Source organism: Pan troglodytes, chromosome 12, assembly GCF_028858775.2.
Source record: "Pan troglodytes isolate AG18354 chromosome 12, NHGRI_mPanTro3-v2.0_pri, whole genome shotgun sequence".
Taxonomy (NCBI): Eukaryota; Metazoa; Chordata; class Mammalia; order Primates; family Hominidae; genus Pan; species Pan troglodytes.
The window spans coordinates 31,319,218-31,333,762 of NC_072410.2; the positions used below are offsets into that span (position 1 = coordinate 31,319,218).

General features: G+C 40.3%; 1 pseudogene; it reads left to right on the forward strand.

Annotated features, from left to right (window-relative positions):
* The first annotated feature begins 13,817 nt into the window (after positions 1 to 13,817).
* Positions 13,818 to 14,264, forward strand: LOC134807780 (immunoglobulin heavy variable 1-69-2-like; annotated as a pseudogene).
* Positions 14,265 to 14,545: the final 281 nt, after the last annotated feature.

Here is a 14,545-nt window from a genome sequence, read left to right on the forward strand (position 1 = left end):
AATAATTAATGGAAAGCTGACAGCTCCATGAGAGCAATATGTTAAACAATAATACACTCAGTTTAGCTGAGAGAATGAGAAAAATCAGAATTTAAGAATAATCAGCAGGGCACTGTGGCACATGCCTGTATTTCTAACTAGTCAGGACACTAAGGTGGAATGATCATCTGAGCCCAGGATTTCAAGGCCAGCCTGTGAAATATTGCTAGACTCAATTTCTTGAAAAAGAAAATTATGGGTCATGACAAATCTCAAAACCTGATCCTCCAAATAGGAATAAATTTAATTGCATTTGACTGTGGATCAATTTATGACACAAAACAGTGACACCATACCAGCAATGAGTGCAAAAAACAACATCTAGTTGTTACATTAAGAGATACTGACACCCAAACAGAGACATCAGGTAAACAGGTTGTCAAAGGCAACACTGCCGAATGACAGCTTTTCCATGGCTATTGTGTATATATCCAGGGATGCACCTGTGAATAATGACATCATGCCTTTTATAATGTAAGGTAAAGAGACATTACTACCCATCTGACAAAGGATTCATATTGAGAATATGCAAGGATCTCAAACAACTCTACAGGAAAAACATCTTGTAAACCAAATGAAAACCAGGCAAAGTTTTTTTCTCAAAATAAGACTTACAAATAGCAAACAAGCATATGAAAATGTGCTCTACAGCACTGATCATCAGAAAAATGCAAAAGAAAAATACAAGGAAATATCATCTTGTCCCATTTGAAATGGCTTTTATGCAAAAGGCAGGCAATAACAAATGCTGGTGAGGATATGGAGAAAAGGGAATCCTCATACCCTCATAAACTTGGTGGGCATTTAAATTAGTACAACCATTATAAAGAACAGTTTTTAATTTCCTTAAAAAAGTAGTAATAGAGCTATCATATGATCAGCAGTTCTACTGCTGGTATATGTGCCCCCCCAAAAGAAAATTAATATGTCAAAGGAATATCTGCACTATCATATTTGTTATAGCACTTTTTATAATAACCAAAATTTGAAAGCAACCTAAGTGTCCATCAACAGATGAATGGATAGATAAAATGTGGTGCATATAGGATATGGGTTAATATTATGTCATAAAAATGAGTCAGATTCTGTCATTTGCAACAACATGGATGAAACTAGTGTTCATTATATTGATTGAAATAAGCCCAGAAGAGAAAGACAAACTTCACATGCTCTCATTTATTTCTGGATGGTAAAAATTGAGACAATCGAACTCGTGGAGAGAGAGAGTAAAAATATGGTAACCAGAGGCTGGGAAGGTCTGTGGTTGATGGGGGTTATTGGGGATGGTAAAAGGGTACCAAAGGTAGTTAGAGATAATGAATAAAACCTAATATTTGATAACACAACAGCGTAAGTGTAGTCCTTAATAATTTAATTGTAGATTTTAAAATAACTAAAAATGGGCCGGGCGCAGTGGCTCACACCTGTAATCTCAGCACTTTGGGAGGCTGAGACGGGTGGGTCACGAGGTCAGGAGATCGAGATCATACTGGCTAACATGGTGAAACCCTGTCTCTACTAAAAATACAAAAAAAATTAGCCAGGCGTGGGGGGGGGCGGGGCACCTGTAGTCCCAGCTACATGGGAGGCTGAGGCAGGAGAATGGCGTGAACCTGGGAGGTGGAGCTTGCAGTGAGCTGAGATTGCACCACTGCACTCCAGCCTGGGTGACAGAGCGAGACTCCACCTCAAAAAATAAAATAAAATAAAATAAAATAAAATAAAATAAAATAAAATAAAATAAAAATGTACAATTGCAATGTTGGTAACTCAAAGGATTAATGCCTGAAGGTATGTATAACCCCTTTACCAAAATGTGATTATTATGCATTTCATGCTGTATCAAAGTACTTCATGTACCCATAAATATATACATATACTATTTACTGGCAAAAATTAAAGTGTTTATGTATCTAATCTTCTGTATCCACATTACATTAAACATAAAAATACACTGGTGTCTTCACCCTACTGTGATCCACATGGACATTCATAGCCTTCCTTCTTTGCCTGTCCATAATCCCACACTCAAAGGTGAGGAAGCCTCTCTTACCATATGACATTAATTTACTTAGTGCATAATTTCAAGATATACAAATTGTGTTAGAATTGTTTAACTGATGCTTGTTGGAAGTGTGTTTATCAACTAGAATACAGTGCTTATGTGCAGCTTATTTATATTTTACAAACAGAAAACTGAATTCTTTCCAAAGTTACTTGTGTCAGAGATTTATGCCCCACCTTCTTCAGTGAAATTAGTTCAAACAAACATTTTTGTAGTTGTGAGATGTTTTCACACAGCTTTCATTTCCTGCAGTGTTTCATGACCTGCTAGATACTTTTCATGCTGTTATGCATTTAGGTTAACACTTTGTCTCAAAAAATTCTGAGTTTTCACAAATTATTTATGCCAAGTGTTCATCATTGGCTATCACAAAAAATAGTTTCATTGTGATTAAAAAGCATCTGTGTTTCACCTATTCCACACACCCTCTCCCCAAATTCCTGGAAAACCTTAAAGGTTTGCTAGATCTATACTGTTTTATTTGGCAAAGTAGCCTGGCTGTTCTCTGCGCCTCTTCTGCAAAGCATCAAGATTCACCTCCACTGACTACAGCATGAATTGGGCCCAGATGGCTGCAGGACAGAGGCTGGAGTGGATGGTAGCAGTGAGTGATTCAAGTGAAAGTTCTCAGTGATGCCCTGCGTCAGTACAAAGAAGATTCACAATTCCCAGGGACAACACTTGCCAGCACAGTCTCCCTTAAAATGATCTGCCTGAGAGCTGAGGAGTAGGTAGTGTATTACTGTGAGAGACACAGTGAGGGGACATCTGTGTGAGCCCGGACACAAACCTCCCTGCAGGGAGACAGGAGGGGACCTCGTAATAAATGGCGCTCAGGACACCAGGGGGTGCTCAGAACCACCAGGGGGCACTGAGGACACCAGGGGGCTCAGGACAAGCAGGGGACGCAGAATCACGATGGTGGATTCTAGACCACCAAGAAACACGCAGGACCACCAAGAGGTTCTCAGGAACCACCAGGGGTAACATGACCACCTAAAGGCACACAAGACCATCAGGAGGCACTCAGGACACCAGGGGGAATTCAGGGCCAACGGGGAGTGCTCAGGCCACCATGCAGCTCTCAGCAACCACCAGGGAATTGCTCAGGACACCAGGGTTCTCTTAGGAGGCAGCTTCATATCAGATTCCTGGGGAGGGTGCGGTTTGCTTTTTGATCTTGCCGATTCCTGAGCTGGTCAAGCAAAAGTTTTCTCGGGAGCTCTCACCATTTCTTCCTTGTAATCTATGGTTTCTTTCAACTACAAATCATTAACTTAGAAGAGGGATTTAATTCAACTTTTGATCTTTCATATTTTTAGAACAATACTAGCAATACTAATACTAGCAATACTCAGTATGATTTTGATAATATAATAAGAAATTGCGTATGCCTAATTTAAACTCTTGTTCTATGCATGGGTTTTTGATTTCTGTGCTGTGTCTGTCACACTCTTGTAAATGCCTTTTTAACTGTAACACAGCATATGCATGGTGTTGAGTTTCTTTTCCTTTCATCTGCCTTTGTGGAGTTGAAACACCACCTTAAATGCTCAGTTCCTGTGTCTTCGCTGGGTTCTGATGTTCTGCTCTTCAGACTGTTTCTCTACTTTTCCTTCTTCTGTTTGCCTTTTGTCTTCCTCAGCTTCCTGGCAAGGAAACAGCAAGTCCTTTTATTTTCTCTCTTCCATGTCTGGTGAATCAGTTCACTTCTCTTCATGATCACTGAAGCCAACCATGTTTAGTAGGGTAACAGTTATCCTCAGAACATGCTCATCTACCTGTAGACTCTCCGCCCTCCTCACCCTTTTTTATAGTTCTTCAGACTCACCCCACCCCACCCCGTCTCTTCCCTAAGTACCACAGAGTGGGCTCTGCAGCTCCTGCTGCCTCCTGTGTGCTCATCCCTGGGACTCACTAGTGCTTTGATGATGAAGTCCAAATTCCTAATGTGTTGAAACACTGCCAGACGACACTCTAGCAAGCTGCCATTGTGAGTGCATTCTGGGAATCCTGGGCTGATTTCAGTTCCATATTACTGGATGTTCTCTAGCATCCAGGAGTATTGGCAAATAAACATCTAGAATTTGTATTGAAAATTCATGCAAAAACAATTGTCAAAAACAAACCTAATTTCTTCTTTTTCTTAATTTTATTTATTTATTTATTATTATTATACTTTAAGTTTTAGGGTACATGTGCACAATGTGCAGGTTAGTTACATATGTATACATGTGCCATGCTGGTGCACTGCACCCACCAACTCGTCATCTAGCATTAGGTATTTTATCCTGAGTTTTATAAAAAATACAATGTGAACTTAACCAATAATGTAATACAATTTTAAAGGTGTTTATCTTATCGGTTATTACATGTATTAATAATTGACTGATATTTAAAAATTATGTCAGCCAGGCACAGTGGCTCATGCCTGTAAATCCAGCAATTTGGGAGGCTGAGGTGGGTGGATCAAGAGGTCAGGAGTTTGAGACCAGCCTGACCAACATGGTGAAACCCTGTCTCTACTAAATATACAAAAAATTAGCCGGGTGTGGTGGCGGGCACCTATAATCTCAGCTACTCAGGAGGCTGAGGCACAAGAATCGCTTGAACCCAGGAGGTGGAGGTTGCAGTGAGCCGAGATTGTGTCACTGCACTCTAGCCTGGACGACAGAGCATGACTCCATCTCAAAATACATATATACACACAAACACACACATATATATATAAAATATATACATATATATAATATGTGTATATATAATATATACATATATATAATATGTGTATATATAATATATACATGTATATATAGTATATGTATTTTATATATACACCAAAAATGTAAATGACAAATAAACCAACACAGAGTTTATGCATAAATACTATGTACATTTAATTAATGTATTTGGCAAGAATGGCATTTACATTTAGTTTTACCAAAACATGCACTTAGATATATTTGTTTATTGGCATTGGGATAGAGAAACAATCACATAGAAAAACATTATTTTGCACTACATCATAGTGTAAAACAAAATAATTTCAATTAAATTCAATAACTATAACAATAGTAAATTAATTCAGGTTTTGTTTTGGTATTTGATGTGTTCATTTTTGTATTTCCCTATGTACCCGTAAGTACTGGGCATATGTGTGTATGTGTATGTGTGATTATGAAGTTCTGAAATATATTATTAACCTGTATAGTTGTGTAAATTGAAGAGCAGAGACTGGGGCTATGCCTGAGTCTGGGGTAGGGGCTGGTCCTGCACACCTCAAAGCCTGTGGAGAAGCCAAGTGCAGTTTTACAAACTCAGCTGTTTTCTCATTCAAGTGGGGTGACCTCCACTGCCTCCGATTTCTGCTAAGATACTGTGGGGGTCTGTGAGATATTAAGATATTTTTCTATTATTGTATTTTTTTCTATTTCACCCTTTATATCTCTTAAAGTTTGCTTAATGCAGATATACTTATATTTTTAAAAATGTTAAAAAGATGTAAAATATATTGCTAAGTGATTTTCATGGCACAATCACATATTAAGTAATTATGCTTCTCTAAACTCCTTTGTTGCCACTAAACTCCAGGAGCCTCACATCTGCTCTGGGCCCTGTCCTATCCTAAGGCATCCCACCTTAGAGCTTGCTATGTAGTAGGAGACATTCCAATTGGGTTCTCCTTCTACTGATAAAAAACAGCCCAGTTCTGGTCCTGCATCTCTGGGAGAGTACCACCAGCCCTGGGATTTCCAGGTGTTTCCACTTGGTAATCAGTACTGAACACAAGATTCAGTATGGGCTTTAAGCTATACTAGATTTTTCTTGTTGCTATTTTAAAAGCTTATTCATGGAGAATTAGAGATAGTGAGTATAAGTGGATGTGAGTGAGAGGAACAGTGGATACATTTGGCAGTTTCTAACCATGCCTATGTATATGAAGATGTCAAGTGAGGTTCAGCTGGTGGAGTCTGGAGAAGGCCTGAGACAGCCTGGAGGGTTTTGAGAGTCTTCTGTGCAGCCCGTGGATTCAAATTTAGTAGCTACTGAATGAGAAGCTACTGAATTAACTGAGTCCACCAGGCTTCAGAGAAGGTGCTGGAGTGAGCAGTAAATACGAAGTATGATGAATCAGTTATACCATTCAAAATCTGTGAAGGACAGATTGACCATTTCCAAAGACAATGCCAAGAACTCACTGTAGCTGTGAATGAACAGTCAGAGCTGAGAACATGGCCTCTTATTATTGTACATAAGGTACCAAGTGAGGGAACACCAGTGTCAGCCAAAACGCAAAATTTCCTGCAGTGAGAAGGAAGGAGCCTGGGCTGCAGAGGGCACTCACTCCCACAGAAGTTAGGGGCATCCCCAGGGCAGGTGCAGTTGAAGGTCAAGGGCCGCTTTCCTTCAGGGTCTGTGGCTTCCTCTGCACCTGGGAGCCTCTCTATATTTGTGTTTCTGTGCCTACCACTGAGGTCTCTAGATTAGAAAAGTTTATTTAAAAAATTTCTTATTTGTCCCAAAGTGAGATGTAAGTAAGGCAGGCAGAAAAACACACAGGAGGCTGGGTGAGGCTGTAGACAATGTCAGGCCAGGATGCCAGTCTTAGAACTAGTGATGGGGAAATGTGGGAATTTGGTGGTGCTTCCTAGTTAACCTGTGGAGCAAGTTAAGTCCGGCAAGGCTGTTGATGACTTCCTGATTACAGATGCCCATCAGGAATCTCCGATGAGTCCCAGGAGCAGCCATAGCTTAACATCTCCCCTGTGCACAACCATTTTTTGGGAGGAGCTCCCAGGGTTAATGCTCTTGGCACAAACCAGGTGATAAATGTCAGAGAGCAGAAGCTGGTTTCCTGCGTAAACATCAATTTCTGAATCAGTGTTTTAAATATTTTGAAACACAGCCACTAGATCATATTTCAACTCTTTTATCTCTGTTAAAAAAAAAAGTCAAAATTATTTCATTTTGTGCATGCACAATTTGGGATTCCCAACATAAATGCAAATTAGTTCTTGTTTTTTCACATTCTTATGGCCATTTTTCACCATGAGGATTGTGCATTTTAACCATTCTAATAGGTGAGCAATGGAATCTAATTTTTGTTTCAATGCTCATATCCCTAATGAAAAATTTATATTTAACAATTTTTATATAATGTTGTTGAGTTTACTTGCATATTCATTATAGAAGTCAATTATTTTAATTCTTTACTGAATTAAAAGAAATTATTTAACAAAAATGCTACTTGAAAATATTTTCTCCAAGTCTGTGATTGTCTTTTTAGTTGCTTATCAGTGTTTATTGCAGAAAAATATGTGTTTGCAAATTTGGATACATTACCATGAATAATTGTGTTCACTCAGAGACCATGTTTTTGGCATTATTTCTAAAAACTGGTTATAAAATAAACTAGCAGTGATTTTTTTCCCCATGTCTATAATCTCAGACCACAATCAACACGAGTGTTTAAACCTCACCTACATGATGAGAATACTATCAGCCTAAAATATTTTGAATAACTCTGTAAGGAAGATTCGTCCTTCTTTTCACATTTTATTTACTCATCTATTATAACAGTATTGGCTTAAAGATGCTTATTTTATACTATGAGGAAGATCCATGCTTCATTATTTATGCTTTTGCTCAAATCATCACAGTTTTTTTTATGTGCTTGGAGTTCATTTAATTTGGATCCTGTATCCTTACATGACATCTCTTCCTTTTGTTTTTGAACACTTCCCTATTTTCTGGTATTATAAGAAATCCTAAGCTTATTTTCCGTATTATCTTTTCCATACATAGAATCTGCTGTTTTTCTGAAGATTACTGGCTTCTGGTGTTGAAGAATGGTATTAAAATAGAGAATTGTGAAGTTGGGTGTGTATATTTAGTGGGATGTAAGTGCCTCAAGGACCTCTCAACTAAATGGCTTAGAAAATGTGCAGGTGTTTATTAACCCACGTTTAGAGATACATCTCAACTATTTACATATCTAGTCTTCTGTACCTGTAACACATTAAAAATGAGAACACATTCTTGTCTCCACCCAATTACAATACCACATGGACATTTCTAGCCTGCCTGCCTTGCCTGTCAATCACCACCCACTGCCAAATGAGGAACTCCATCCCACCGTATTCCATTGTATTACTTGGCAGCACAATTTCAGGAAACGTGCATAGCGGAATCAAAATTGTGAAGCTGTACCTCTGCCGGAAACATGTTTATCCACTAGAGTACAGTGATTATGTGCAGTTTACTTACACTTTAGACTTTCAGAATTCCCTCATTTCCAAAGTTATTTAGGTCATAGCCTATTTTGCACTTTCTTCAAAGAAGTATTTTCGTTTAATTTATTGCATGCAGATTATGTCAATCATACAAAATTACTAGCACGAAATTTCACTCTAATCCAGTACTACATGGACATTTCTCACCGTTCTTCCTTGCTGTCTGTAACCTCCCACTCCAAGTGTGAGGAACCCCCTCCCACCACACACCATCTATGCCCTGTGTTGTCCAATTCTAGGATTCTTGTAGCGTGGAATCACAATTGGTAAGCTGTGCTCCTTGTGGAACATCATCATCAACTAGAGGACAGTGCTGACGTGGTTTATTTTTTACTCTTATTGGCGTCACTATTTCTAAAGTGATTTAGCAGCCTTTTTCACATACTTTATTCGACAAAGTTGTTTCATGCATTAATAAGGACATCAGATATTTTCTGTACGATCTGCATTCCATCTTGGCGTCCCTAATCTTTTATTTGTGTTTTTTGTAAAGTAAAATCTAGCCTTCATGCTGTATAGTCTGTGGATTTTGACAAATTTATGACATCACATATCTACCATTGCAATATTATACATAATAGTTTCATCATCCTTTAAAGTATTCTATTTTTTAATCTATTCTCACCTTCTCCCCAAATTGCTGGCAAATATAATTTTTTTTCACTTTGTTTAAAGTTTGGCCTTCTCCAGATCAAATAAATTAAATTATATATTGTATAGCTTTATCAGACTATTTTACTTAACAATATGCATTTAAGATTTATTCATGTGTTTTCATGGTTTGCTAGCACTTCTTTATCATTGCTATATCATTCCATTATATGAATTTATCCCAGTTTGGTTTTCACCTACAGAAAAACTTTCTGAATGTTTATAGTTTTGGGAAAATGTAAATGAAGCTATTGTAATTACTCATGTGCAGTTTTCTTTGTGGACTTACTTTTGCAGTCAGATAAACACTTAAAAGCATGATTGCTGGATTACATAGACAAAGGATGTGATAATTTGACTAAAATCACCTCCTAGTAGTTGTCTGAAGTGAAGGCACTCAACTGACCTTGTCTCCTTGCTGGGAGGAAGCCCAGTTCACAGTGGTAGGGCCACCTGGGTGGATCCAGGCCCAGCTCCCTCTCAACCATTATGAAGAGCAGCCCGCCCTATGTATGCACATCTAGGAAGCAGATGCCCCAGACGTGCATTGTCCAGGAACACAGAGAAGCTCAGCACTCTGGCAGGATGGGGCACACTGAGGAGCAAGTGCTGGGACAGACAAGGAGGGGAGCTTCTGGACAAATCCTGGGTCATCCTTTAGCGGAACCACATCTAACCCTTGGGAGACCTTCCACTCCATCATTTGTAACCCACGCCCTGAAACTTTCCAAGCTCAAACACAGTAAAATTAGGTGATTTAGCTAGAAGTGTTAAAAAACTGAAATGAAAATGACTCCAGTTAATTCTGAGACAATTGGTCATTTTCCATGGAACAACCCAATACTGATAATAACAATCATATTAATGTCAAAAGCCACACACACAGTCAGCATGATAGCTGTGTGTCTCACGGTAGAATAAACTTATTTGCTTGAAAGTTACATTCACACTAGTCTGTTCCCACAGAAAATCCCACTTTCTCTTCTCACACAGCCAATTTCAGCATCCTGATCCTCAGAGTTGGAAGCACCGTGTCCTCAGGAGATAGGAGGGGAAATCACTAGCATGGCCCTGGAGTCCTGGTGCCACATCCTTCTTCATCTTTGTGGCAATCAAAGGAAAAGATTTTGTACATAGTTGAAGGACTTTATAAACAAATTGTGATTTAATTTACAAGAATACTATCTCAAACACGTACACACACAGGTTTTTAATATCTGTTGTCTTATCCGTGATAATCTTATATGTTTATTTTAATTTCATGTACGTTCCTCATTCCTTAATCTGTGTATTACATTTCTCTACAATTATAACATATTTTATATACTTTGCAACATAAAGCTCCTGGATGCAGTTGTCTGTGAAGCCAGCAGGGGGAGCAGAAGGAAATGGGTCACACTCCTGACACTCCCTGCACACCAGCATGTTCCCAAAAGCAGAGTTCCCTGCTCTGCACCTTCTCTGGGGACAGCTTTATTATTGGTGAGTTTTGTGCTTAATTATTGAGAGTTTCTGTTTTAGGTGTGCTGGTCGAGGTGCAGCTAATGAGTCCAGTGCAGGAGTGGAAATAATCTTCCAAAACATAGTATCACCTGAGAGATAACTGAGTCCATCTCTGTAGTACCACCTGAGTTCCAGCTTCCTGGAGAAAACCTCAGAATCATAAAATTTTTCATGTGTTCTGTGGTGTGGGTCTTCTGTGTCACTGCATGTTCAGCTACATCTGTGGTGCCACTTACACTTAATGAGATGAGATTCCTGCTGCTTGTCAGGTCAATGGTGATCTCTGAAGCTACTTCTGTTTTCCACTTTAATATGTAAAGAGCATGTCAGTCATCCCCTACATTCCTACAACAATGAAAGCCTGGAAAATTGATTATCAATAACTTCTTGGATCTATTTAAGAAATCAAATTGCAGGGAAAACCAAGACCCAAAAACTAGAAAGACATTAAAATAGAGATCATCAGACTGATGGAACAATCTTGTTGTGGCAATAAGATACCAAATTATAAACAAGACCCAAGGCCACATCAAGCAAAAATTAAGTCACTCACTCCTACACTTAAAAAACAGACTATGTTGTAACTGCCACAGGGCTTTTCATTTTCTCTAGCAGCTAAAAAGCACTGGTCCTAAGATAAGAATATTAAAATAGTTGCAGCTCATCGAACTCAAGACACTGGGTAACTGTGCCCCTGTTCCACAGCCATAAAAAGAGCTTTGAATGGAGAAGGACTGATTTCAGTAACTTTCTCCTGAGAAGAGACCACTCACCATGGACTTGTCCTTGCCAAATTATGGAGGCTGTGCACTGTGTGTCCTTCTGCCTCTGCACAAAGCCCTTTTGATGTACACGGCCCAATTGTAATTTGTTTAGTTCTTAAGTCCTCACCCCAAAGCAAACATGAAATGCATGTAACATTTGTGTTTGCTTATTATGCGTGACAGCCTGCCCACCATGTGAATATTCATAGCTCCTTCTATAGCCTGCTGAGTATGTGCACTTGGCCAATCCATTTGCATGAACTCATTTCTCACCTTTCCCTCTCTTGAAGTGCCTGCTCACTGTCTCTGTGGGAGGCTTTGCTTTCCAGCCTGTTAAGATGGCCATCCTGCAGCTTCACCCATTTATCAGAAATAAAGTTTCTTTTCTAAATTTATAAATTGGGTGATTCTTCCATTGAAAGCACAAGCTGGTGGAAACAGTTACATGACAATTCCTTAAATGCCTAGCAGACAAGTGTGGATAGGGTAGGGTAAGAACTCCTGGGGGCCACGCACCCCACACTTTTATGGAATTTCCCTCCAGAAACTTCTGGGTTCTCAAGATGAGAATCCAAACAGATTCCCTCATGGCTCTGATATCAGGAGAACTGTTCTCTGATAAATATGCCCAGAACTTTGTCCGGACAGACCCTACATAGAAAAAATACTTTTCAAGATCTTTATTCCATGTGAGGAGAACGAATTCTTTTCCATCCAAGACAGCTTCATATTAGCCTTCCTGTGTCACGAAAAGGGGTATAATTAATAAAACAACTGGGGTCAGATTCAAGAGAGCAATCTGTTGATGCTGCAGCCATAAAGGGGATTAGAGTATGGAGGAAAATCAGCTGTATCACTGGAGACTCCTTGTAAAGGGCACAGCCTATAGAAAGCACAGCAAGAAATCATTGGAATTCAATGTCAAGAACATTTACTGCTTCCCTGCCCACCACATCACCTCCTCACCACTAGGATTAATATGGATTAAAGAGAGAAGTGTGGCAAGGCACAGACTCCGTCTAACGACTAGAATGTAGGGAAACCAAAGGTGGTAGGAGAGAACAAATCAAGGACAGGGAAGTGAGACCATCAGGCCTCTGAGACCAACAGCTTCAGAACCAAGATCACAGCCCCTCCCTAAATGGCCTTAGATTTACCTCTCATGGGGCATCTGCAGGGTTCTCAGGTGAGAACTGGCAAAAACAATATGAAGGCACTTTCCAAATCACCAGTAGTACTGAGCTTGCTTTAGCTCTGAAAAAAAACAAAACAACAACAAACATAAGCAGGACTAAGGTCAGTGTTGGAAGCACCTTTCTTTGGGAAGACACTATGAAGGAGGGCAAATTCGAGGCCCATTACTGTGCAAATATGCCACTGTGTGTTTTGGGGGGCTTTGAGACATAGGGTCTGTGTGTAAAGTTAGAATCTGATGGGATATTCAAACACAGAATCCTAAAAAAGAGGCTGCCCCAAAGTCCCCATCAGTTCCTGGACTCGACATGTGTCTGGACCGTATCAGTGCACCTGGAGCTCCAGGGAAGGGGCTCCCTCGTGGCTTTAGTGATCCCTTGCTTGCTGTGCTGAGGTCTCCCTGTAGGATAAGGCCTACTCCTACTGTAAGGCCTATTTCCTACTGTAAGAGATGGTGGGAGAAGCAATTGCTGCCACTAAAACTTCATTCTGAGCCAAGGCATAGCCACTTCATACTGGGCTTGATATGCTGGGTGGAGAATTCTCTGTGAGCCCAGACAGGAACTTCTATGCAGGGCAGGAGCTGAGCTGCAGGGGGGTCCTCAGGGCGCACCCAGCACAGGATTTAGCCCTGGAGCAGGTGCACAGGAGGACGGGGTGGGGTTTTCTCTCAGAAATTGAATGTTTCTTATTTCAAAGCAATAATGACCTAAAATTTAAATAAGAGTTTAGCAAGTACTGAGGTACCGTTAAGTATTTTATTGTATATGGAGCCAATACCTAACCCAATAATTTAATGCAAACCATATTTAAATGGAGAAATGTCTAGTCTTTTCAAATGTATTTATAGTTAGGAATTGAGTGGTGGTTTTATTAATTCAATGGGTGTTACTACTGGGAGATACACTCATCCTAGAAGTTAAGGTGCAGAGGTGAAGGCCCAGGAAATGTTCAGGTTGTCAGAGTTCCATAGGAACAAGGAATCACATTGAGGACAATGTCCTGGGAGATTGTGGTTTTCTGTGAGATGAGTTCTGTCTTCATGGACTTCTGAGCATGTCAGAGGACAAATATCATTAAACAAAGTACAGGGCATGGAGCTCAGCATCCCACTGTGGCGTGGTCCGTGTGTCACCTAACTTCTTCCTCAGGTTGGGGGGCTTGAGCTATGAAATAGGTAGCTGCCTCATGAATATGCAAATGCACTGGTGTTTACCGAGGTAAATACAGATCTGTCCTTGCCCAGAGAGCATCACACAACAACCACATCCCTCCCCTGTAGAAGTCCCCAGAGCACAGCACATCACCATGGACTGGACCTGGAGGATCCTCCTCTTGTTGGCAGCAGCTACAGGTAAGAGAATTCTAAGTTCCATGGCTGATGACAGGACTGGGTCCAGTTAAGTGGGGTCTCATTCACTGCTCTGTCCTCTCCACAGGTGCCCAGTCCCAGGTCCAGCCAGTGCAGTCTGGGGCTGAGGTGAGGAAACCTGGGGCCTTAGTGAAAGTCTACCCAAGGCTTCCAGCTACACCTTCACCTTCCACTACATGCACTGGGTGCCACAGGCCCCTGGAAAAGGGCTTGAGTGGATGGGACATGTTGATCCTGAAGATGGTGAAACAATATATGCACAGAAGTTCCAGGGCAGAGTCACCATGACCGCAGGCATGTCTACAGACACAGCCTATGTGGAGCTGAGCAGCGTGAGATCTGAGGACACGGCCGTATATTACAGTGCAAGACGCACAGTGTGAAAATCCACATACTGAGAGTGTGAGAAACCTTGAGGAAGGAGGCAGCTGTGCTGGGGATGAGAAGATAACAGGATTTATGAGGTTTAAACGTGTTTAGAAAATGAGTTAAGTACACACAATAATAATGGGAGGCTTTAACACCCCACTGTCAACATCAGACAGATCAACGAGACAGAAAGTTAACAAGGATATCCAGGAATTGAACTCAGCTCTGCACCAAGCGGACCTAATAGACATCTACAGAACTCTCCACCCCAAATCAACAGAATATAACATTCTTC